This window comes from Rhopalosiphum padi, chromosome 1 (genome assembly GCF_020882245.1).
Source record: "Rhopalosiphum padi isolate XX-2018 chromosome 1, ASM2088224v1, whole genome shotgun sequence".
NCBI classification, from domain to species: domain Eukaryota; kingdom Metazoa; phylum Arthropoda; class Insecta; order Hemiptera; family Aphididae; genus Rhopalosiphum; species Rhopalosiphum padi.
Window position 1 is genome coordinate 9,783,241 of NC_083597.1, and position 27,635 is coordinate 9,810,875.

The 27,635-nt window shown below is 29.1% G+C and overlaps 1 protein-coding gene across 1 annotated transcript in view; it reads left to right on the plus strand.

Annotated features, from left to right (window-relative positions):
- Positions 1-11,360: 11,360 nt before the first annotated feature.
- Positions 11,361-27,635, plus strand: part of LOC132917803 (bromodomain-containing protein 4) — a 38,409-nt gene continuing 22,134 nt past the window's right edge. Inside the window, exon 1 of the mRNA XM_060978726.1 lies at positions 11,361-11,698. The gene's annotated coding sequence lies outside the window, so the exon portion shown is untranslated. The remainder of the gene's footprint in view (positions 11,699-27,635) is intronic.

Genomic DNA, 27,635 nt, shown 5'->3' on the forward strand with positions numbered 1-27,635 from the left:
GTAATTTAAGTGTGAAGAGCGCAAATATAGATCGTCAGGAAAGTTTTCAATGAATTCCAATGATTGACAGCATAGTCGACTATTAATTTCTCACTTTCTTTTCTTAATAATAATTAAAACTATTATAGTATTATTATAGTAGACATCATAAAATATATATTTATTTCGATGTATACAATGGTAATGCAAAGGCCAAACGTATTTGGTCATAGTGCATTATATAGTTATAATAAGACGTGTATTATAATGGTCACAATATCATACGAATATGTATTATATTAAATTATCGTGTAACGTAATCGTATAAAATATCTACTCGAGTACCGTATCATACTCTGCGGCAGTTATTTGATTCGAAAATATTAATCATTCGCTTTACTATAAAATGACGTTATACGGACAAAACAATATTATTATTATAAACACAATCGGTTATTATTATTAATCACGAAACGGATTATTTCGGTTTGACCTGTCATAGGTAGAGGTATTATAGGTACGTCACATTTATATTAGGCAGCCTGCAGGATTTCTCGACGGAAAATATAGGTAAATAATAATATACACGCGCATTAATCATTTGAATGTAAATCCGCTCACTGTAGGCCGTAGAAAATTGTATCGCGTACATACCTAGAACCACCATCGCACGCAACACTGACGCCGATCCTGGTGTTCATAATAGAATCGTATATATATATATAATATACTGCTGCTTTTGTGTAGTGCATATACGCGCGCACACACCGAAAGCATAAATACATAATATTATATACATATAGATATATTATATGCTTTATAACATCGCGGTGACTTTAAGTAAACCGAGACGACACCGTACTATATACATAGTAAACGTACAACTATGGAAGTATACAGACGAGTGGTACGACAGGTATGTTCACCCCCATTTTTCATTTAATAATGCGGTTATCCAAAAAAACCATTTTTAATTTTAAAAGACCATATTTTTCAAATCGTTGAGATTTTTTTGTACTAGAAGTCTCCTTATACAAAGTTTTGTAACACATCCCATTTTTACTGTAAATAATTTAGCGAGGAGGATTTTTTGAAAACGTTAACGTATCAAAATCAAAATTCAGACGAGTATTTTTAATGTTATTTAATTTTATGTACTAACAAGGAAAATTTATTATTATAGGTCCATTATAATGGGTGTAAATTAATGGGGGCTATAGTGATTTGAAAATTGAAGTAATCATTATTAATCTATAAATATTTATAATTTATAAAAATTATAAATAATAAATACTAGATTCAATAATACATATATAAGTATTTTACATTTTTGTAAAACTATTTTTAAGGACTATTATTCTTAGTATAAACATTTTAGTAACTGAGAAACTACTAATTCAAAGTTTAAATTGAAATTTTCAAAAAAAAAAAACAAAAACTAAATAATTATTACAATAGAAACAGGAGGGTTCTTATTTGAGAAACAGAAGTTTTGGTCACCGCAGGCCACTCATACAAAAGAATCTTGAAAATTTAAAACAAGATTTTTAAGTATTATATTTAAAAATGCCAAAAATCATAATTTGAATAACTTTATTGTTAAATAAAATAATAATATATACCCGTGATGTAATAATATAATAACATTGGTCATGAGGAATGGCAAACGGCAAAAAAATAAGCACATTTACTGTAAACTTTTTAAAAAAGAATACTAATTATTATTATTAACATTATTGTCGGTATTATGTTTTTAAAATTCAGTTATTATTGGAATAAAATCTCTCTTGCGAGATGTATAGCTAATGTATTTAATATTATACTGCAGTGTCATGGGTCGAATAGTAATAATATCATATAAAATATAATATACTCTTCACATGCAGTGGCTTGGCTTGGATATGATTTTTTGAAAAATAAGTGATGATGGATTATTGATGAAATAAATCTGATACAAAGTAGCTATGAATAATAAATATAAATAATACTTCTTCAAAGTAATAAACCAATACTTTTTATTTATGTAAATAAGTATTTGTGCATGATATACTGTGATTTTTTAATAAAAAAAATATTAAATTTTTATTATATTAATTATTTAAATATTACATATTTAATTTATGTTTTATTAAGAGCTTGAAATCAAAATCATAATTTTTAATTTTAATTTAATTTATCTGTATTAAATTTTTCTGATTTAAATTTAAAAATAATTTAGTAATATATAATATATACACATTTATAGTTTTTTTTATTATTGCACAATATATACTTAAGAAATAAAATTATACATATTTATAATATACATATTTTAAATAATATTATACAGTTACGAAGGGTAAATATTTTCCTCGTTTGGTATTTTTTCTTGTGCTTTTACAACACAAACTAAAATAGTTATTTTTTTTTTTTTTTTTTGATAACTATTGACAATCACGAACCTGTTATACCGATAACCACGTAAAAACCGTTGTTTATAAACACATTATAGGGAGATTATTTACCCTACGTGACCATTGACGGATTAAGGTTAAGTAATACATGAACATTTTTCTAACCACGTATTATATTTTTCTAAGCTAACGTGTAGTGTATACTGTGTACCTATAAACTACTTAGTCACTAAGTCTTAGTGATGCACTGCAGTCATCTTACAAGCGTTTAGCTATTATTTACTAGATATATAAGATTTGTTTTTACATACGCGTAAGGTTATAGCCTATTTCTTATGCAGATGTTATTCATATTCCTATCGTTCAAACAAAATGTTTTTTCGTTTTATTATTTTTTTGTATTATTTTCAAAATAATCAACAATATAATAATTTTTTTGAATTTTTTAGATAAAGAGTACTAATTTTTAGGAATTTATTTTTAAATACTGCTATAGTAAGAGTAAAAACATGTACTTACATCTTAATATTTTATACAAGTCAAAGTAAAACTAGTTTAAATTCAAAACAAGCTAGGTAGTTTACACGATAAAAATGTTTTCTTTAATGTGATTTAATACAATTTTTTTTTAAATCACTTCGACTCAAGCAGTAATTTTTCAGCGGTTAAGCATTTATCTGACGTATCTATATTGTTAATAGATTAAAATATATGTACAATTTCGATACACTTTTAATTATTATCAAACATAACATATTTTATGTTATCGAAACCTGTTTTCTATTCGACCATTTCTACATTAGATTAAAATCCAACAAATAAAACACATTCATATTCCCTTCTCTTAACTTCGTTAAATTAAAATAATAATAATAAAAAAAATGGTACCCGTAAAGAAACGCAAGTTACCTTTCCTTTCGCTTGTCAGGTCTTCCGTATCTTTCGCACGATGTTAATTGGCAATGTTGTATGATTTATTTTTTCTTTCATGATCTTTCTTTTTTTCACCCTCAACTTTGGCAGTGACTTTAACGAAGCGTATGATAAAACGATAGTCAACATATAATAAGATTATAGAAAGAAAGTATATTCTCAATAAAAAAACAATGAAAACGTAAAAACATATTATCATAGATATTGTTTACTGCAATATCAATGCATCATGATAAATATTAACATATGATTACCGATCAGGTAAGGTAAAATATAATATACGATTTATATTTGTAGTATATTAGATAAGTGATTGCCAATCTATAATACGGATGGCTTATTAACTGTAATCATTTAGAATTTGAGAGAACGCTCATTTCAAATGTCCAACTTTTAAGTGTTTCTATTTCTACTCAAACCCAGTAAATATTATTATCATCTACACTTGTTGATATTTTCAAAAATAATAAAATTAGTTTGGTGTGTAATACTAGGTATATATATTAATAACTAGACAAAGAGTAATATTTGAAAAGTATACACAATAATATACAAATGATAAATATTCCGAAATAATAATAAATTTAAAGAAGTATATACACCACCAGTCATGTATTTCGTTTTGGAAGCATATAAACTTAATCACAAGCCTCACGTAATATAATATAGTATAAATGATATTATAAAGACAGCAGAAGATATTATAATTATTTTAACATTTAATGAAACATTTAATATTCAGCTATTGCTTTTGAATATTTCACTCATGTGTTTTCACAGGAAATTTTAACTATTTACGGTCGAAACGCGTCAGACTGAACAAAACATAATAATATTATAAGCATTGCACAGGATACACTGCCAAGCCATTGTGGTGCATTACGGCAGTGTGTGTGTGTGTGTGTGTGTTATATATATAGGCATTTCTTATTGTCTTAGTTTTGTTCAACACAATAATTAATATTATTCATTTCCAGATGTTTAACATGGTTGACCAATCTCATTATGGTTAATCCGGGGGCATTCCCCTTAAAATTTACATTGATGCAAAACAGTTCACAGTATTAAACACGATTTTTGCAATGATTTTACGTTTTTCGCAGTCAGTCATAGGTATCATCTAACATTCTACATGTAATGTAGATATCTAAAGATTCACAAACCGGTGCGCATCATTCATCCGAAGTATTCAAAACACTGTGGTGCCATACTATATAATATTGATAGGTATATAATAATAATAATAATAAATTATACATTACACAGATGACGTAGTGACGTTATTCTGCGAAGATCTAATAGTAAAGTAATATAATATTATTGTATACGCAAACAAAGCGGTTAAGAGTTTTTATTTTTGTATAAATAATTTTCCACGAAAGCGTTACATTTTTCCATTTTAATTACCAAGACCTATTTACGTATATATAATATACATATATGTAAACCTATAAGTTTAGAAAATAATCTGTGTACGTCGGACAGTAAACAATAAAAACATAAACATTAATAATAGAAATACGCAAGTAGGCATGCGTTTATGGTAGGTCGTGTTTGTAATTAGCGGTGTATATTATATTGTATATAAATTAGGTATAAATTAAATTAATCCAGACTTATATTAGCGTTTGAGATACAAACAATTGAAAAAAATGCACACATTTCAAATTTCACATGCAATAAATATATTGTTTTACGTGATCATATATGACAAGCACACGTTTCGCTTTTTAAACGTTATTAGAGCGAGTTTATCTGTAGTTGCAACAATGATAAACACGAATTTAAAACAGCATTATGTGATATACATAATATACAAATAAGTAATAACTTATTTCTGGAAATAATTACTCATTAAAATTCTTAAATGATCAAAATCACAAAAAAAAACCAAATACTACGAATTTAACAACTGACAATATGAAAAATGTACTAAATTATTATTATAGAGCGCAATAGATTATCACACTATTCGGATTCTTAGTTATCTATCCCTCGTGATTATAAAACTCCTACGTATTTCAGTGAGTAAGTACTCCACTGCAAAATGTTTCATAAAGTTTGTCTTCATGATGAACGCCCACAACCAATCATCCTACACACTATAATCTATAGTTTATTAACTTATAGCTGTATAATACAATATTTATGCTATCGCTTTTATCTGAGCTTCAAAACTTATATAGTTGTGCGCCTGTGCCAACACTTAATGGAAATTTAATAAAAACATTTTTTAAATATTTACATACATTTCTGGACAATTGACATTTTATATCTGTATACGTAAAGCAAGAACAAACATTTTATTTTTAGTTTAGGTAACTACTATGCCAATAATGTGTTTAAAAATATCTTAAATAGTAAAAAAAATATTTTTAAAAATATGTATCAGATAAAAATGTGTTGAAAGAGACATTCACAGTAAAATAGTCTTTATGAACTAATATATTTTATGAATATTGTAACGATATAATAGATAATAATAATTTAAATAGTTTTAGACGGATAGTGGACAGTGGTACTATAATTTATTGGTCTTATATTTTTTGTTTTTTCATTTTATCGATTGTTTATAAAGTATAAATACTATAATGAATTTTTTTCTTATTGTTAGATTAAGTACTTTAAATGTTTTTGTATTTTTGGAAGGGAATTCTTATATATAAATATTTACATAGAAACTTAAAATTATTTATTAATAACGTATTATTTACTTATATCATAAAATAATAACTGAACATCTTTATTCTATGCAATTTACATAGAATATTGAAACAAGTATTAACTTTCTTTCTTTTTCTTTTTAACTTATTGATTTTAATTTCAAGCACCAGAAACATTAAAAACAAGTTTCTTGTCTCTATAAACTATATTACGTATTTGTTCTACCTAACTAATCGCATATTTAAAAAAAATAATTTTTAAAATTTTTAACGAACATTTAAAAAATCCTAGGAGCTGTAATGACGTATACTAAACTCCACAGAGTCTCCACTTAAAATAATTTTTTGATTACAAAATTATTTATCATACATTTAAGATGTACCCCGTAACCTTATGCTCAAGTGAGCGAATAAGTGAAACGTGTAATAGCTGGAGTACGCAACATATAGTTCCGGTTTAAATAATTGAATATAACTTTCCTAGAATTTTATACAATATAAAATTTATTTAAAATGGACATGTTTTTTATGTTTAAAATAAACAGTTTTTGAAACCATATAAACGTTTTGATAGTTAATGATAATCTTTTAAACAAAAATGACTTACAGTTAATTAAAATTTCTTGGTATAAATGTGTACCTATAAATTCATAAAACTAGTTCTTAAACATTAAATGTAAATGCATTAAGTAAATGCATATTGCATATGTAGTGAATATACGTTAATGCAATGAATGATTTATTATAAATAGATAACAACAACATTATTATATGGTTTCTAAAGATCAAAATTTGCAGCAAAAACAATTTTTACGTGTTCCAGTGTTCATTTAGAAACAAATAAATTATAATTTGAGATGTTGAATTTATATTTAATTAATTCTCATTTTTCATACGCGGCAAATATTATTTGTTGAGATTATAAGTTGTTAAATAAGATGTGGTGCATTATTTTTAAAATATTTAAATGATAAACTTTGTGGTGATAAAGAATCAGATAGATTCTCTAGCCACAATTATATATTTTATTTTAGCAAACGTCAATTTTTGTAACAGATTTATTGTTAATAAAACCAGCATGATTGTAAAGATGAGATATATTGTGGTTAGATAGTGTTGAATGTGTAGCAGATAAGCAATACAATATTATGCTGACCATCATTTTCATATAGCCACAAATAATTAAAGAGGCGATAATAATAGATATACTAAGTACTATAGATAGTTATATTTTAGTGTTTATGTATTAAACTGCATTCTAAAATAAATTCATCATCTTACAACATTTTCATTAAATACACTTTTAAATAGAATTTTTAAAGAAATTTTTAAGTATTTTTAAAAAGGTTTTTGTGATTATTTAAAGAATTAAAATCCCAGGCCTATCTAATAAAATCGGTGGTTTGTAACTACAGTGTAATCTCGATTATCTATTGTCATCCGCGGAATCGTCTACATACCTTTATGTATACAAAAAATATATATTTCTTTACATTGTACATAATTATCGGTTTAATTGAGTTGTTATAGCCAATTACTCGATAACATCGTATAATACAATATACGCTTGTTTAATACATATTAATACTTTTTGGTAATTATTGATTCGTAATTTTAATTGTTTGATTATCCGTGTAATTCGCTTATTCGTGGATGCTCTGCCACCCTATTCTGCAGATAATCGAGAGTACACTGTATTCATCTTATTTTTTAAATCTAACTTGATGTCTTTACTCTTTACTCTCATTACAATATTTGTTTTTAAATTTTTTATGATATTAGAAAAAAATAAAAGAAGAATCAAATTAAGTTATTACGTTTAATTCTTATTCTTTAATATATTATAATTTATAATTATCTATGTATATATTTTATTGAGAATAATAAGAAAAGTTAGATCAAAATTCCTTATATGGTGTTTTAATTGTTTAAAAGCAATATCTATTATAATAGAATATTATAAAATATAGCTAGTATAATATATTAATATATATGTTATCGGAAGTAATGACAGTTTAGGAAATAATGACAGTTCCCAATATGGTAAAGGAATGATATCATTCGCTAGGAATTGACATCATTTCCTTAGTTTATTAGGTGCAATGTTATCACGTATTGCTTTCCTACTCTTAATTTAAAATTTACATAAATAAAAAACAATTCCGTATCGCCAACACAGTAAATTTAGTAGTGTTTACTTTTTAATGCAGTATGTTTGGTATTTACAACATTCAATGAATTCAGTAAAAATAGACACATACATATTACAATGTATGTAATGTGCATCATTGATTGCTGTCGTTAGATAATATAATAACGTACTAGGCATTGATATAATTTCTTAAATATCAACATTTATAGTAATATACATATGAATTGAGAGTTATTCAGAATAATCCTCATTTATAATAATCTTTATGATAAGTTTAAAATCCCCTCTAGATTTAATATTTTTATTTCAATCTATGTATGATATAAATTAATACATTTTAACTGGACGCGGAAAACTCATACCTTGACGAGCACCTTAAATTTGAAAAATAAGTGACGATGTGAAATAAAAAAAAAATCGTTGGTGTAATACTAAATATTAAAATAGTAAGTATCATAAAATATCAAAGATAATGAAAAATATTTTCTAAACAAAAAAATAACAGATAAAAATGTACTAACTAAACTAAATTAAACAAAACCTTACAACAATGCTTATTACTGAATATATCATAACAAGGTTATTTCAGTTAGTAAAAAAAAAATTATTATTCTAAAAACTTAATTTTGTAATTCCAATCCGTAATACTTCACTCGTAAATTACAACGTCTCCTAAAGTCATTAAGGACGTCTCACGGTTGCGTTTAATCCACTCTACATTCAAGTTGACACAATGTCACTTTATTCTCGCATAATTGTTTCCTCTTAATGTGAAGAATATCTAGGTTAACTAAAAAATCACTTTACGTAGTAAATTTTTGTCTTTGGTGTTATCATTTTATCAGATGTCGAACCAAATCATAATAATTGAGTCATAACAAAAAGAATTATTCACGTTATTAGCCTTGGTCTATATAATAATATATCATAGATATGGTTTGTGGCTAATAATATCTTAAAATGTCAATGAAATTTTCAATTTAAATCACCTTTTACACTAACTTCTTAAATTTGTATTATTATTAAAACTACGAGAATAACAAAAAGTTGACATTATTAATTGTATTAAAATTATGTAGCTAAAGCTTGTTGATTTAACGTCCAAGACTGGAAAAATTGTTGAAACTATTAAAAATGTAAAACTAGGTACTATAATTTCTAAAATTATGATTTGAAAAAGGATTGTGGGAATTCATAAAAAAAAATTATAAGACGATTGAGAGAAAATTTTCAGTTTTTAAATAATTTAAATCAAGTAAACTATGACAGCAAATTAGTTTTCTCTTTTCTAAATTAATTTACACTATAAAAATAACATACATAGTTACAAAAATACCAGTTTTATGTAAACATAGTTGTAAACTATAAAACTCATTAAGACTTGTCGAATTTTAATGACCCGTACTGAGAGTCAAAGTTGTTTAATACAGTGTAGAAAATCATACTCCAATTATTGTATTACGTATTATATTATTATTAAATTATAGTAATAAATAATAAAGTATTTTTACTATAGCTTAATGGATATGTTCAAATTAATTTATCCAATCTCGATTTCTGAAAAATTGGAATATATTGATTAGGTATTTAAAGTTCCACACAGAGGAAATAGAATATAGAGTAATTTTATTATTGTTATTTTATTTAAATATACTATTAATATTTCAATTTGTAATATTATATTCTTCGCCATTACTGCAAAAGAAAAGATATACGTCTCGTTGTAAAATTAATTATCAATCGACAATCGTTAAAATATCTCGTTCATTTTGGATAAATAACTTTCCACGCTTATAGTTTTCGCACAATGATTAATAATTATTTATGCATTTCTATATAACCAACTGCAATGAAAAAATATTAAAAATGTTTTAACAATAGTAATAATTTATATGAATGCATTTAATTTTATTCAGATTATTCTCAACTTATGAGTGATAATTAAGAAAGCTAAAATTATGGACAAAACGTAAACGATGAGTGCTGATGCGTCCTTAATGCATTAATGTTATAGAAATGAAATGCTTGATAGGATTTACACACAATGAGATACTTCTTGTCGTGAAAGACATATTTTTATACACTCACGGATGTGAAAATATTAATGTTTTCCAAAACGGCGTATAGTGTAGGTATTTTTGTATTACAGATATTCAAGCTGCATTTAAACGCACGCAACAACATTAAAATATCTCAAAAAATTTATAATTTTCCTTTTTTTTTTACATATACGACTGTTCAAACTTAAAAATTGTTTATATTTTACCGCAGCAGTTTTTTATATGCAACAATAGTAATTTTATTAAAAAAAAAACTTTTAAAAATATGTTTTAATAAATTTATCGCTTCTGCGGCAGGAATTCGTGGCATAAAATACGAACAGCGCATCATAATACACTCGCGAAAGTAACGTACAATAAAGGAAAAAACCTAACCGAAAACGAGTCATTGACGTGTGTACAGATATAGGAGTCGAATGATGTACCAAATACGGAGAGAAGAGGATTAAACGCACATCTCGATAAGACACCTCTTCTTGTAATACATATATAATATATTATTATGGTTTTAATAACATATTTCATTAAATTAAATTATCTGGAAATTAAAAATCGGATGACGACTTTCGCGATTCCTATATAGGTATTTAAATGATACGCAGTGTATGTGCGCTACAGAATCGGCTTGAATGAACCGGCCGCTCAAGGTCGGAACGAATTTCTCGAAGGGACTCGACTCCACGACGTCGGGTCGTCACGCCCACGAGTCACGACCACGGTGGCGGCGCCGAACTAGGTGGAAAAAAAAATTACACGAAAAATTTCCACCGGTAGACGGTCTCATATAATTGGAACGATAAAAAATATTATACAAGGTATGTACATATTATATGTAGTAGGTATACGTACAAGCCGCGCGTGCCGTCGACGAAGGGGAAAGTGTCGGGGAAACGGAGATAATATGTATCGTGATAATATTTGTAACGTGTAGTCCGTATGGAAAAAACTGGCCGGAAGGAAGGGAAAATCGCGGTGGTACAATAATGGTATAATATCTCATATAGTAGGCATATTGTTATAGTTGCAGAAGAAGAGGAAAAAAAGCGCGTTCACAAGTCTGACGGAACGCATGATAATAATATTGTAATGTACGCGCGCGTCCTGCCGCCGCCGTTTACCTGTCGCTGCCGGGGTGGGAGGCGCGGCCGTCTCGCGGACACGGGTAAAAACCAGGATGGCGCGCCCGGCCGGGTATCACTCGTCCGCGAACGACCGACGGTCGTCGAATACGCCGAATAATATCCGCGTCGCCTCTGTAACACATATACCTACTATATTAGTACAATAATCATACGATTAATTTCTGTTATTCCTCGCACATCATACGACATAATATACCGTTTTCATCAACTGAACGATATTTACGCATTTTTTAAAAAAAAATAATAAAATCCTTACGTCTGAATGATATCGCGCATGACCCGCGACCGAACACCGACCGCCGACGACTGACGTCTCACCGCCACCTGTAGCTGTGGTACGACCCCGGAACCCTTACGGCATCCGCATCCGCAACAGGTAAGTGCAACCTCGAGACGCACAGTCTGCCTGACTATAATATGTATTATCATTTACAAATTTTGTATAATTATAATATCACAATATATAATATTATAATGTTTAATCGTCGTAACTAATACCGTGTAATGATCTGGGTATATTATATAGGTATTAGACAAAGATTACGTTTACGTTGAAACGCATACGATTTTCGATTACTTCGTCTCTGGTCCGATGTTTTTCTCTACTTTTTTTTTTTAACTCTTTTCGTTAGCGATACGTAAAAATATCTCGATACGAATCCACCGGTGCCCGCAGAGTTCAATACTTATAATAACCATCCCGTTTACGCGGGAACTATGCGTACATATTTTTTATTTATTTATTTTTTATTTGATAAATATCTTTTCAATTTACTACAAATACATAAAAAAAAAATGTAAATATAATACAGAGATAATGAATATATCTACTCCTGTAAGCCTTGGCTTGTTACATCATGGGTAAATATGATCCGTACAAACCCGTGTACCGATCTCTCACAGGCCACAAGCCCACAACTAATTTATATTATTGACGTACTTACGCGTATTACACCGGTTCGGATGGACGCGAGCAATCAATACGCAGTGATGATAGTAATAGGTATACAAATATACAATCAAAACGGCCGCGCGGTAAAATTTCTGACGAATAGCAAAATCGAAATATTTCGGTCAGGGCTATAATAATACGTTATATCGTTATGTGCTTACTTAACGCGTGGATATTATAATATTATGAAGTGTGTAATAAATCGAGGGCCGCGTCTGTACTGCAGCGGCCGTGGTACTTGTTAAATAGAAAAATTTAATGAATTATAGATAAAATTATTATATGTACGAATAGAAACGTACATATACCTATATGTACTTAATTTTGCCGACATTTCAACAATTACAGAATTCAAGAGTAATCGTGAGTATTAAATAAAACCCCACGCCGATAATAAATATGTACATTTTATAGTTCATTGTTTTAAAAAATTTATTTACTCGTAGTGACTTCAACCGATATGGTGGTATAGTGTTTGTTTCCGACGAATGGAAAAGTCATGTAGGCACAAACGTATTATTATAAGCGTTTTATCCACATGCGTCAATATCTATTATATATATATTTGAGTCGTGTATAGAAAAAACATACATTATCTGTAAGTTTATGACTAGGTATACATGAAATCGTTGAAATCTTAACAGTCATTAGTCTTCCTCAATCGTCCTTCTTTTTATACTCTCGTAGATAATATAATATTATGCTAGTATCGCGTAGGTAGATTGTAGATATATCGTACACAAATAATACATTTAATGACCACTGATTGAGTTGACGAAAAATTGTTTACAACGATTTTTGTGCTTTACTAAATGATTTTCTCAAACGATCTATTGTTTTGAAATCATATTACGTAATTTCGTGATTTTTGTCATTTGCTTTATTGAGTATAATACATTGTAATGTATTATTATATTAAGGAGTTACTAAGTTCAACAAGAACAAGTTCTTATACACCACAAAACTGTAATAGGTAAATTATATACACAACTTTAAGTCCATAAATAAAATTGTTAATTTTACTTCTAAACCACTAATAAATATTAAAACAATAAATATATTTTCTACATTGATTAGGTTTGTTAAAAATATTGTAGTCAATTATATAAAAATAAAAATCGAGTTCAAAAATTATTTTTTTTAGATTAAAACAATAAATATTATTACTATTTGATTATTAATATATATAAACATAATATGACTGTTTTCTATAATATCCAAACTTCATCCAACACGAAAATTATAAATTGTAATTTTAAAATAAAATTATCGAAGAAAAAAACACATTGCCTTATTTTGGGTTGTCTGTCAACGAGAGAGATTTTAATTCTATATTCCGTTTTTTTTTTGTATCTGTCAATTTTGAAATGAATCGTACCATTACTACCATTAATTTTTTTTCCACTGCTACATGATATGTAATAATATATGCATGTTGCATATTATTTATATATGATTCTCAATTTGTTATGACGATGTATGTTTTTTTTCTTTTTATTATAATACGTTTTTACAGCGTGTCCAAACGTCTATTCATATTGATTCTATATGTTTAATAGTCCAATGTATCATTCCACTCAGATAATTTGCATTAAGGTGTCTTCTGTTTCAGTGATATTCGTGATCATGTATTGATCCAAATGTAAACTATTCGTCTGATTCGAGTACTGAACGCGCGTGAGCGTTTTCGCCTACATAGTTTTGATGTACTCGCTTAACAGTACAGTCGAGTATCACGAGTGATAAGTCATTCGCTGATCAAATAATTTCATTTCATGCACCTACTATATCCAAAATAATATTAAAAGTATTTAATTTGATTTAGTTTAATTTTAAAAATTACAATGTATATATTACATCTACCGCCTACCATACACGAATGTAAAAATAAAAGTGAACCGTAAAACGACACCCAGATGTCGCATGCAAATATAACATGCACATAACACTGAAGCACTTATAACAATATAATAGTAATTTGACTTTTCGCATCAATTACCCAAATGTGAAAGTATTACACTTATTTTCGTTTTGAAACCCTACACTCGCATTACCGTTTAAACACCATTACAATTTTCTTTTTTTCCAATGTATAACTGAACACGAATGTAGCAAAAATTTAATTAATATCGAACAATGCAGACTATCTAATAATATAAAGCAGTGAATTAATTCGGCTACTTGATAATATAATAAGTTTAAAATTAGAATAGTCTCCGACACATTGACACGGTGCAGCGATCGTCGTAATTAGATAATCTTAATCGTCAACGACGTGCGTACGTGAATATACGAGTAAAGTTTATTGTAACGCGACGACTATTGCTGTCTATTATAATGACTGTCATCGAATAACAAATCGATTATCGGTAAAGTCCTTATAGACGCCACTGTAACAGTCGCCAATCACAGCGCCGCGCCGTGGATAACAGCTTCTATAATACACATATATAAGAAATATAGGTACCTCCTATATACCTACGCACACAATATGCTATATAGTAACCTTATTCTTGACTCGTTCCACTGTCTAAACACGGAGGACAGGTTAGGGTTCGACTAAACTATAATCTAACAAAAAAATCTTACTCGATTTATTTAATAATTAAGGTTTAGCGTTCACAGGCGTTTTATCCTATTCCCGAGATTTCAATCGTTTCCATCTATTCGAGTAGGCATAATATTATCTGTATATATACATGCATATTATATATATATAATTTATTATATGTACCTAATGAAATAAAAATATAAAATTATATCTGTACAAATGGACACAACAAAATATAATAATAATGCGGTCAGATCTAGTTTTATTTTTTTTTTCAAATCACTCGATTTTCGAGTGAAAGTATAATAGTGCATTCTGCTGCTTATCCCGTGCACGCATATTGTCATTATTATATTAACCGTATGTATACAATTGTGTATCATGTATCCGAACACCCATGAATATATCCATTTACACTCTCTAATTGCATTATAACTCAAACAAATTTTCCATACGTATGCTCGTATACATCACCTCTATAGCCGGTATGTATGCGTATGCGTACGCGTACCTATATAGATTTGATATTGTTTCCCTCGTAATAATTTCACTTTTCACTAAACCGGTCGCCTGCCCTTAACTGGCAGACGCGATCGCTTTCTACATATATGCGCTCGCCATATAAGTATAATAGTATAATATTATGTATTTACGTATATAAAGTATATACCTAATATACGCTTGCACCTGGAAGTAAATTGTTTTTTCGGCTTGCGCGGTATGGCGATGACGGCATATTTTCATCCGTCGGAAAGTTTTTGTCGGTGTTCTCCTTGTCACCGAGTAGATTGCAACAGCATAATACCTATATTTGGAGCCACCCAACGCGCATACCTGCACACTCGCGCATACACGTACACAGTGTATATACGAAACCGTCTATATCGTAATCGTGTTCTGTATAAACCTTTTCGCCGGTTTTCACGTTTTGTTTCCTTTATATATATATAATATATATGTTGTGGGAAAACGAATAGCCTCTGACCCAAATCGACGACCAGACGCACAAAAGGGAGATGCATGCGAAATGTACTCGTTGCGCGATCTTGCAACGATTACGATCTACTCTATACAGTATATAGGCAGTGCACACGCTGAACATTTAAAATATAATAATTGTACGTTTTAAAGTCTACCACAGCACGCGGATGAAAGAGTTTAACGATTTTCCCGTAACACTGCAGCTCGTTAGTAGCTATATATGTACATGTGCAGGAAGTTTAAAGGGTAGTGCCAATATATTATATACATATACGACGACAACGATAAAGATTTATCGGACGACGTGTATCTGAAGCGCGTATACATATAGGTACACGCGAACGTTGGTTCAAATATACCGTACGACCAATGCGGTCTCCCATTTTTCCGGATTATGAATAAATAGAACTTACACTGTATAGTTAGACAAATATTACTTTAAAAATTATTGGTTTGAATACCGTATTACAATGCGGTCGTCTACGTTTTCCGGTCATGATATAAATATACTCGTAGAATTTATTGAACCAATATATTTTAATGTCTGAATTCTGTGGGTGGTGTATATACAAACAATACGTTTTCCACAAAAATAGGTTTAAATTATTTTTTACGTCACCTCACGCCATCGTACTATATTATACTATATAATAAACGACGACGACGGACGAAGTCGGTGATTCGAAACAGTATCCCATGATCAATTAGTATTTATAAAAATATTTTGTCGTAGTGAGTCACATAATTGCGTTCGTTTTATATAACTTACAGATGTATTTCAACAATAACAATATAAATTATTTTTGAACATACTTCCTACTTGTTCGCTAGCAGTTTCATTAAAATACACCTATTATAAAAACCGTTTTTCCCTGCATACAAAATAGTATGAAATAGTATAAATGAGATAAAAATATTTAAATCCAACGTTTTCATAATCTAGTATATTTAGATTTCATATTAAAAAATATCGAACCTCAGAGGTTGTATCGAAGCGACCCGAATTTCCCGTATACACACAAGTTGCATTCTGGTATATGTTATAGACATTCGTTAACGTCGCTGAGTGGCCACTGCAGTAGTATCGACTGCCATATTATATACATTATGACTTGGTATACCTACCTACGTAGTATAATATATCTACAACATACTGTAATAATACTTGTGCGTGTATTATAATTTAATAGTACGCGCGCATAAAACGATAGCGATGATGATAATAATAATAATAATAATAGTAATAACGAGACGATAATTTATGCGTATCATATCGGTGTGCATGTGTGCGAAATCCGCCGCAGGAATCCTTAATACACATTACAAACATACTACATGCAATATATTATGTATAAGATATAATATGATTTCCACGTGACGTCGCGTATTGTACTTCGTCATACACGCGAATATATTTTATATTATAACTAACGGGCGGCGGGCGGCGGCGACATTGGGTGACACTTCGTCCTGCTCGTATACCGGGGTTGTTGACCATCAATGACGAGTCGTGCACATACGTCCAAATATATAACTACATGTATATTAATGTGAAAAGGCCACATGTGAAAATATACGGGGTGATCCGTTTAACGCGAGACACTCATTAATTCGGATAACTCTAATGTTTTTGAATATATTCCTTTTATGTAGAACGTAGGTACATAAGTAGTTAGAAAACCACGTTTTTGAAAAACAATATATTGTTTCTACTTTTTATCGCTATTCATTTTTAAACTATTGACACTTTTAAAGACCAATATACATTTTTAATTTCAAGCAGAATATATTATTCAAAGTATTTCGATCGATCAAAATCAAATTTTGAAAAAAAAACAGTTCATTAGTTATATACTTACACAAGTATTCAAAGTTTATACGAACGTAGTAATAGACAACATTTTTGCGGAGTAGCCCTAGTATTGTAACTACTCTACTGTACTGATTGCCTAAAATTTAAATACTTATTAATTATAACTATAAGACACTATAAAAAATTGTTTTAAACTAGAAAAATTGCACAATTTGAAAAGTAATTTATTTACCATTAGCACAGTAAAATAGTCAACATAAAAAATACAAAATAATATAGGATAAAGTAACAAGTTAAATTAATAAAAAAAAATTAAAAATAATAACGGTAAAAAACACTAAAATATATTTTAAAAATAATGAGTAGTGTTACTATCTTATGTTAAATAGATCACCCTGTATAAAATAATAATATAATAATAATAAAAATTGAATAATATGACGCGCGTAAATATACATATTACATATATATCATAATAATAATAATAATAATATTATATGTGTATAGAAAATATTTACACCACGCCCTCTCCGCGTGCACACACTGCAGTATATAATATATATATATATATATGCATATACCCATGCTGGTATATACCTACATATATAGGTACGCGTGTGACAACCCGACGTGTCGGCGGCGTAAACGATTTGACTGATGTGTGGTTAGGACGCCCTTGACGCGCGGCTCGATCCAGTGGAAGGCGCGATATATTTGTCAACGGTTATTATACAACATAACTAACGACGTTTTATCTCCGTCGGATGCGAGTCGTATACGCGGTCTATCGCAATGGTACACACGAGCAATAGCAATATAATATTATAATATTGTATAGTTATTTATACAGAACGTGTATGATAAACAGTAAACACTGTATATTATTGTTATACCTATTGTATTACGGCCGGTAATAACCAACAGACTCACCCCGCAGACTTCCCGGATATCGTTTTGTTTATTATTCCCTCTCGCGATCGATCCACTCGATAATCGATCATCGTCCCGCCCAAAACGATCTATTACGATCGATCGGCGACTATTAGACTATCTTAAGTGATAAGTACAGAAGCATTTGTGATACGTATAAATGTCCAAACGCGAACAGGTTCGGAAAAAATCATATTATACTAGATTCCCGTTAAATTGTCATATTTTTCATATAATTTCCTTAACCTCGGAATCTTCGTAGGTAACGGTGCTAACATTATAAGATGTAAAAAAACAAACCACATTTTTTTCCACAAAAGTTGGTCTGCGATGATATATTCCTCGGATGAGGTATATAATTTGTTAGTTTTTGGACTTGGATAAACTGTTATTACAGTCGGCAGTGCACCGTCGTCGTCGGGTCCAATTAACCGTTAATGTCGCATTATTATATACATAAATATATATACATATATATACGCAACAAAAAATCAAATTATATTAATAAATGATCGTTTTTACAAGGGAACATTAAAAAAATTCATAATATTATCTTAGAAATTACAATTGTAGAAAATATTTGTGTTTACTTGCATATTATTGTATAAATATTAAGGATTGAATTTACCTAAATAAATATTATGATTCAAACTTCGAAAAATATTTTTATTCACCAGTCATCTCATTAATAAAACATTAATAAACAGCGTACGCCATACAGGCAAAGTATGACAATTTGAAAATTACGCGACCATATATACACGGGGATAACGCGCTATAGCTACTACATTATAAGATGCGTTGAGAACCATTGTACTGCAAGAGACATAAATAAAACGACACGGACGAGACATCGTTGACAGTATAATGTCACGAAGTGTTAAATTTTAAATGAATAACTGATTCTATTTGAGTGCAAAATTTCTGACATAATTGACACTTCAGACTGTAGATTTTCTAATACATGTTTTTTTCTACCGTGTGTGTAGGAGGTTAAAGTTGTTATATGGTTTACACGCGTGTGTATCCAATTTTGACAACGATTTGATAAACGTATCTACTACGGTTCGCGAGAGTAGACGCCAACAATATTTTTTTTCGAAACTTTCAAAAATATATGATACAATGATAATACATATAATATTATAAAAAAATACCATTGGTTCGATTTCACAAACTAATGTCACGTAGATATGTAACACGTTTGTTCGCGCTATTCGCAGAAATATGTTTATCCGTATCGAATAAAAAAAAATATTAATACCTATATCAGTTAAAAATATATTTTGAAAGGCACACGTGTTTCCATTTATCTATATAAAAGTGAATGAACTATATTTATTTATGTTTAATCTTTATATGACTTCTATGTAGAACGTTTAATTTAATTACTAAAACTTAGTGCATGCAGACCGCACGTTAACCCTCAAATGGGAAACATTGGTTACATTTGAACCTTGACGAGTAAATGTATATTATATAATGTTTTAAGCTAAAGGTTAAAGGTAGCATACCTACATTTATTACATTTGGGTAAATTGATAGTGTGGAAAATTTGAATGAATAACGTAGTATATCTTAAATTTTTATTATAAATTTGATATACCTAATATATAATAATATGTATAATTATTTATTACGTCATGGAAGTATTTTTTCAATAATATATATATGTAAATAATAACACTTAATTTTCCATAACCTACAATATAATATATTGACTGTAGATTTTTACATGATATTGAGAATAATTGTGAATTGTAGTAATTAAATGATGATTGTGGACACTCAACCATGGTATTATACTAAACATACAATGCAAATATGACGAAGAATAATGTTTGACGGGTGATCAAAATGATCACGTGATAAATTATTATTATTGATAATTATCATTAAAGGCATATTATTTAATTTTTGAGTGCTTTTCAATGCAAACTTTTTAAGATCAGAATTAAAAACGATCCACTCAAACAGCATTTCGTTTTTTGTCCACCTTCATAATTATTATATAGCCAGTGCGTCGACTTATATAATATGAATTTAACTCATCTTACGCTGTTGTCATAATTATAATAATTTATAATATTCCTGCCAGTGTGCTTTATTAATATCTCAATAATATGCATATTCGAACAAATATCGAAAATTAATATTTATTTTAAAATAATATATATTACATGACAATTAATTTTCGTTTAGATGAAACTTATAGACTTGAAAACTACTGAGTACTGAGCCAATTAACATTCAATTTTTCAAACATTTTTTTAGACTCGGGTAGTATTTATATAAGTTCACAAAAGAAATTTCATTTTTTATCTGTTAAAATACAACACTATATTTTTATATGTATATAGTTACGATTAATCGCGTTGGGTTTCGTCGCTTTGAAACAATCGGCCACGGCCGACCTCCCACGCGCAGTCCACTACACTGCAACACGAGTGTTGGTTACATTTGGTCTTAATTAGTGGCCTCTACGATGATATATCATATTAACGACAACGATATATTGGATACCGTTTAACGTTATTGATTAGTACGCACGCATAAATTATTTTTATTATTTTTCAAGCTATGACGCGCTAATTATGACGAATATATTTGTCTGTATATAGTACATAATATGTGAGTAGGCACCGTTCCTACCACAATTCAAGTCAATTTCTTTCGATTTATAAGTATCGCGACCTATGTCAATAACAATTATTATCGACCATGTTTACTCAAAAAGCAGAGAAATCCGCGAAACGTCCCTTTCACACGACTTCGCACTATTTGCCCCTTTGAACGATTTCCAAAACGGTTATCCATTATTATATAATTGTATGTACCTGCACATCGCTTTCTATAGTCCGACTAAATTATGTTTCGCATCCTATCCCGCGTGATATAGTGGTAGCGGCGACGATGCAGCAAATACACACAATAAAATATAACGTTTAATTATAAAGGTCGAGGTCGCATGTATATATATATATAAGTGTATAAAATAAAATTATGAGATTTCACGGCAAAACCAGTATCCGGCAGAGCTTTTCAGTCAATTAAACACAATTAAACGATTATCTATTTTTTTTTTTTCATTTATTTATTTATTACTATCTTCAGATCGCACCGCTCTGCCGCATTCGTGTCCGTCGCGTCTTACACACGCAACTGCACTGTGCAACCGCAATGACCTAGTAAAGACGGAACAAAACAAAAAGAAAAAAAAATCCGCGTAAATAACGGCGGCGACGGGGCGACAGCGCTCCGATGAGATGTTTATCGTTCTCCGGCCTGCAGAACCCATAGCTCATAACACATTATAGGTAGTACGCAGTACGCAAGAGGGTAGGTATATAACAACAGCGGTCGCATTCCGAACAGGATCTTATGATTATATTAATAATAATTTAATAACAATAACAAAGATATTATTAATATATATATATATATAATATAATATTATTTCGCCGTCTTGAGTACTATACGATTTATATTTTTTTTCTCTATAAAATATGTTCACTCTAACTGGACGACGTCCTCCTCGTCGTCGTCGTCGTTTGATCGGTATATTATTAGGTACTTTATTTTAAATACACTTTCAAAAACATTACGCCAAGCCGATAATACACATATAAATAGGAGATATTATAAACCTGATGGTCGGTCAACCGATACGAAACACTCCCAGTCACGTTTCCAGAGTCACCACGGGGTTTTTAATAAACCCATTCAGCTGTTCATACATAAAATATATATAATAATATGTATGTATAATATACACTATATATAGTCGTTGTCGGTTCGCTTATTTTTCTTCTTTACACTCATTCCCCGTGCTGCGCGCAAAATATATTATAATGGTACACATAATTTTTGTCAATCGAAAGTGCACATTTTAAATAGTATACATATAATGTCATAGTAATGTTATACATGCACGCATACATGTTATGACACACACACACGCGCGTTTTTCCGAGCCGTTGGATTTCGCTGCTTTCTAGAGAAAAGATCACACGGGACGAACGACAGCCGCGTGCAAATACCTAATAATATTTTTTACTCGATCGGTTCATATCTTAACAATAACTACGATGGGAGGTTCGAATTATAATCACCTGCACAAGTGGTATAATTATTAGTAGGGCAAAAGACTTCTAGCATTTGCATATTTATTGTGCGTAATTGTAAAAAGGCCAACTAGATATATTTTATACCTGCATATTTTTGCACGTTTTTGAGACATATTTGAGTTTATTTTTAGCCGTTTTTTGTATATTTTTTAATAATGTTATTAAAAATACAATAACGACAATCCTTTATTATATAATTTAAAGGCATCCGCACACCGTGTATAGAAGAAGAAATAAGAAATACATTTTCAAATCAATCAATGTAATTGAATATATCCTGATCAATAAAAATAAAAAGTTAGTTTCATTCAAATAAAATTTTTTTTTAATTTCACTAGATATTTGGGAATAGTATGAAATATATTTAAATTAGGTAATTGTAATTTCTTATTTTAAATGCTATTTATTAATTATATCTTTTAAACAAATTTAAGTATGTATTTTATGGTTTTTAAGCACATGCATGCTCACATATAATATAATGTATATAATTATTAGTATTTCCCACCATATGTGTAATTGTATAATTTCGTATGTCATACGCGTTTTTTTCTGTCCAAACCGCGATATTCAGTGTTCTAACATTATAATATTGTGATTTATACGTAGATATAACATATTATTATACTGGCTCCTGCGCTCCCGACAAAACAGAGCTACTCGATGAGTGTATACTTAAACGTCTTGTGTACTGTAGATATTCGGAGGCCGCAACGGTAGCATTTCCGTCGCGTTTCCCACAAGTACGATAGCGTGGCGGTGGCTCGGCCGTCTTAATTGAATAGCATAAGACTGCAGCAGTGAAAGCACGCGCATTATTTTTGTTATTATTATTGTATTTATGCGTATATTATTATGCACTATAAAACGCGTACTGAAACGAAGGGGAAAAATGAAAATAATAATAAAATATAAACAAAGGATAATACGTTTTTAGGTCCGGCCAGGTCTGTAGAACATTTTTCCACGTGATAATTAGAAACGCGCGCACTTTCTGTTCAACTGCAGCGGACTGTTTCACAGGCGGCAGGGACCCTTCGCTTTTTGTATAATATAAATGATAATCAGCGACCATCTAGACGTTAACGATACATATTAAACTACGATATAATATATTATGTACATGTGTTATTACATATACACGACAAGTTATAAGAATTCATGTCATAAAATCCTACCACGTCGGAAACAAGGTAACCCGCGACTGTAATACGATTATATTCTGCAACGAGAAATATCTATAATATGTATATAGGTATGTGCAGATGAACGTACATATTATCAGCATCCGGGAAGATGGTTTTTTTCTCCTTTGCCGGTAACTCCGTGATATTTTCAAAAAATGTTAATGATAATTTTCGCCCAACAGACGTTTTATCCTCGAACTCTCGAATTTATTTAATAATTATATGGAATTTCGTAAATCGATATATGATTCACCGCATTACGGCTTTAATGAAATTCTCAATACGTTTGCTAATAATTTATTTTATTTATAGTTTATGAATCATTATTTTGTTACTCACCGGTGGACCACCGCTCATTTGCTCAATTTAATACATTAATGTTTCGGATTCTGTCGAGAAAGTGAAATCATCCGTGGTCATCAGTTGGATATAGTTGTACACACTGCATAAATTAATTAATATTCTGTTATTAAGTAGACACTCTGGAATATTACTACCTATATTATAATAAATGTATAAAATTAGTAAATTATTATTTAATAAATAATATTTATTAAACCCGTACATTTAAAATGTAAAATGTGATTAAAAACATTTATATATATATTATATATTATATATTTTATATTAACAATTGTCACACACACACACACACATGTATATATGATACACATAGCACATAAACACATAAAAGTTCCGTTTAAAACAGTTATGAAAAATAAAAACAATTGTCCCATGTCTCATAAATCAAGTTGTGGCGATGGTGTATAAAAAAAAAATGTATAAAAATGATATACTTTTTAAAAATCAAATTGTTGGAGACAACAATGGCTACGGTGAATATGTCATAAAAACAGATCCAGTTACTTTATAATATTCATAAATATTATATTGTATAACCAATCTTAAAAAAAAATCAATTTAAAATGAGAAACAATAAGAAAAATAGTTTTTATTTCTATAGTTATTATTGAGAGACTAAAAAAACCTTAAATATTATTAATTTATCGGTTATTTATATTTTGAGAATAATTTTTATAGTTGATAGGTTTTACACCATAATGAAATAAATGAAATTGCTAACATAAATGTTTTATTACTATGGAAATATAGTATCGCAAAAAATAAAATATAATGTTTCGTTCAGCTGCTGAAATATAATGTTCTATTTAACCTAATGGGGTATGATGAAAACATATAATATTAATTTACAGAGATTTAATTATATTTACAGTAGGTTTTAGGAAAAATTTTCGAGGTGAAATATCAGAGAAAACAAGAAACCGGAAGAAAAATAACCAAAATTAAATTGAAAATAAAATATATTCTTTATGTAATTATACTTAACAAATATTATTTTTTTGATTTAATAAAATTTGTCTATCGATTATTTTTTCCAACACCCTCATAAATTGACCTGCTGACGTAATTTCATTCATATTTGATCACAACAAATATACGATTTGTTTAATTTAAATTTTTCATTTAGTAATTTACTTAAACATTATACTATTTAACTATTATGATGATGTAATATTTACTAATATATCATAATATTAGGTACATAGTATATTATTATGTCTTAAAAAATAAACAATATTTTTTTTAAATACTATTGTCGAGTTAAAATAAATATATTGTATATTTATATACTAATATATAATCGAATAATTGATTAATTATTGATCACATATATTATGTATATTTTTCACAACTATTAAATCAAAATATATTATTTATTTTTATGTTAACGATCGAAATATCAAATTATCTACATTTATAATACGGCCCAATTATATATTTAAAATATACTTCATTAAATAATCTATTTTTAAAGACTTGCATGAAAAACTTAATCGATATTTGTATATTCATAAATAATTTCATTTTAAAAATAATTACCACTAATGTGGTGTCTCTTATATAAAAAAAAACGTACTAAATAATTTATTTATCTTTGGTAGGTTTATTATACTCGACGGTAGATATTCGTCGTCGTGGTCATTGGTCAAGTTCGACTTGTGACACGTACCAACAATTTATTATCGAAGCGATTAACGATATATTATGCCATCATTAAACGTAGTTAATTATAATAATATATATTGGCAATTGGAAAAATATGTATTCAAATAATTGTAAACGTTCACATTTATACCCTAGGGGTGACCATTAGGTATATTTTATTAACCGTAAAAATAAATGAAGATATTATTTTTATTATTTTAGTTTATATGTGCCCAATGGGCACTGCTCGTGATAAGTATGTATCAAAAATTAAACTTGTACCTAACATACCTACTATGAATAGGTATACAAGTATATATTTTGTAACAGATTGTTATGATACGAACCGTTTTAAATAATGATACGGTTTTAATATATTATAAAATATACATATAGTTTATAGTCGTCCAAACAGCTATTATTATCATTATTATTATTATTTTTTTTTTTTTGAATAACGAGAAGAATTATTATTTTAAAACGCGTATCCAATTAAAATTATAAACGGTCGGTTTTTAACATTATCGTGTATAGGTAAGCGATCATTGTGCGCTGCAAAACCGAGAGTGTAATTCTGTAACGCACTTTTCATATTCATTCCGGTGGCGCTTCTTTTTTACGCGTAACGCATTCACACAGACTCGACATCATACTCTCATTATAATATAGTACATATTTATACGTCTTAATAATACCTATACGTCGTGTGCACTTTACTTTCGTCGGATGTGTCGAGTCGAACTGCAGTGCAATATATACGCCCTATATACGCCTCTATTCAATAATGATACATAGGTATATGCCTATACTTATACGTTCATATTGTACTGCACACGTGTAATACCATGTTCGACAAAACATGTTCCTATATATCTACGAGTAATCTAAATACGTACCTATATGACGCGCTTGAATACCAGACGCGTTTTCGAGTGTGGCGATAGGTTTTTCTTTTTTCTTCTAGTTTATTCGATTAAACTATATACCTAACACGTGCATATATAATAAAATATGGACCTCTGTGCCTACTCGGTGCATTATAGTTTACAGTAAACAAAATGTGTAAATGTTCGGGTCCCATTTCACTGTGCAGTGTGCATAATATAGGCTTCGTATTCACCGCAAAACGTTAGATATATGATGGTAGCACCGGTGCACACAACCTTTTAACGACGATTCTTAAGACTCTGACACACATCCTGAAATCGAATTTATACCTATACAATATTATAATATATAATTTTCGATTTTACAATATAATATACACGTAGGTATACAGAAATCGAACCTGACCGCGGATAATAACTTTATTGATAAAAGTGTATGTTTTCTATTATTTGTCATTATGTTTGTTATGACTTATGAATGTTATGATTTATGTGCAATCGTGAGTACGCACCGTGAATATTTTAATGTAAGAAAGCAGACGGACAATCGAGCGTGTTCGAAAAACACATGTAATTACGTTAATCCTCGGCATTATTATTACACCATTAATAAAAGTGAGAAAATTATACACAGTGAGTGACTTTAAATATATATATAACGCCATTGATGCATGATGCATCTCCTTCCGTAAGTTACGTTAAATCGTATGTGTATATATAATTATATATGATAAAATTGTACTCTCACGAATTATTATTAAAATGTTAGTGTTTGAATTAACGAATTTTGATAACATTAAATTTTATTATTTATTTATTTTCATAAACATGTTTATTTAAGAAAAGAAAAATTATTAGAACTTTTTGTTCACGAGTAT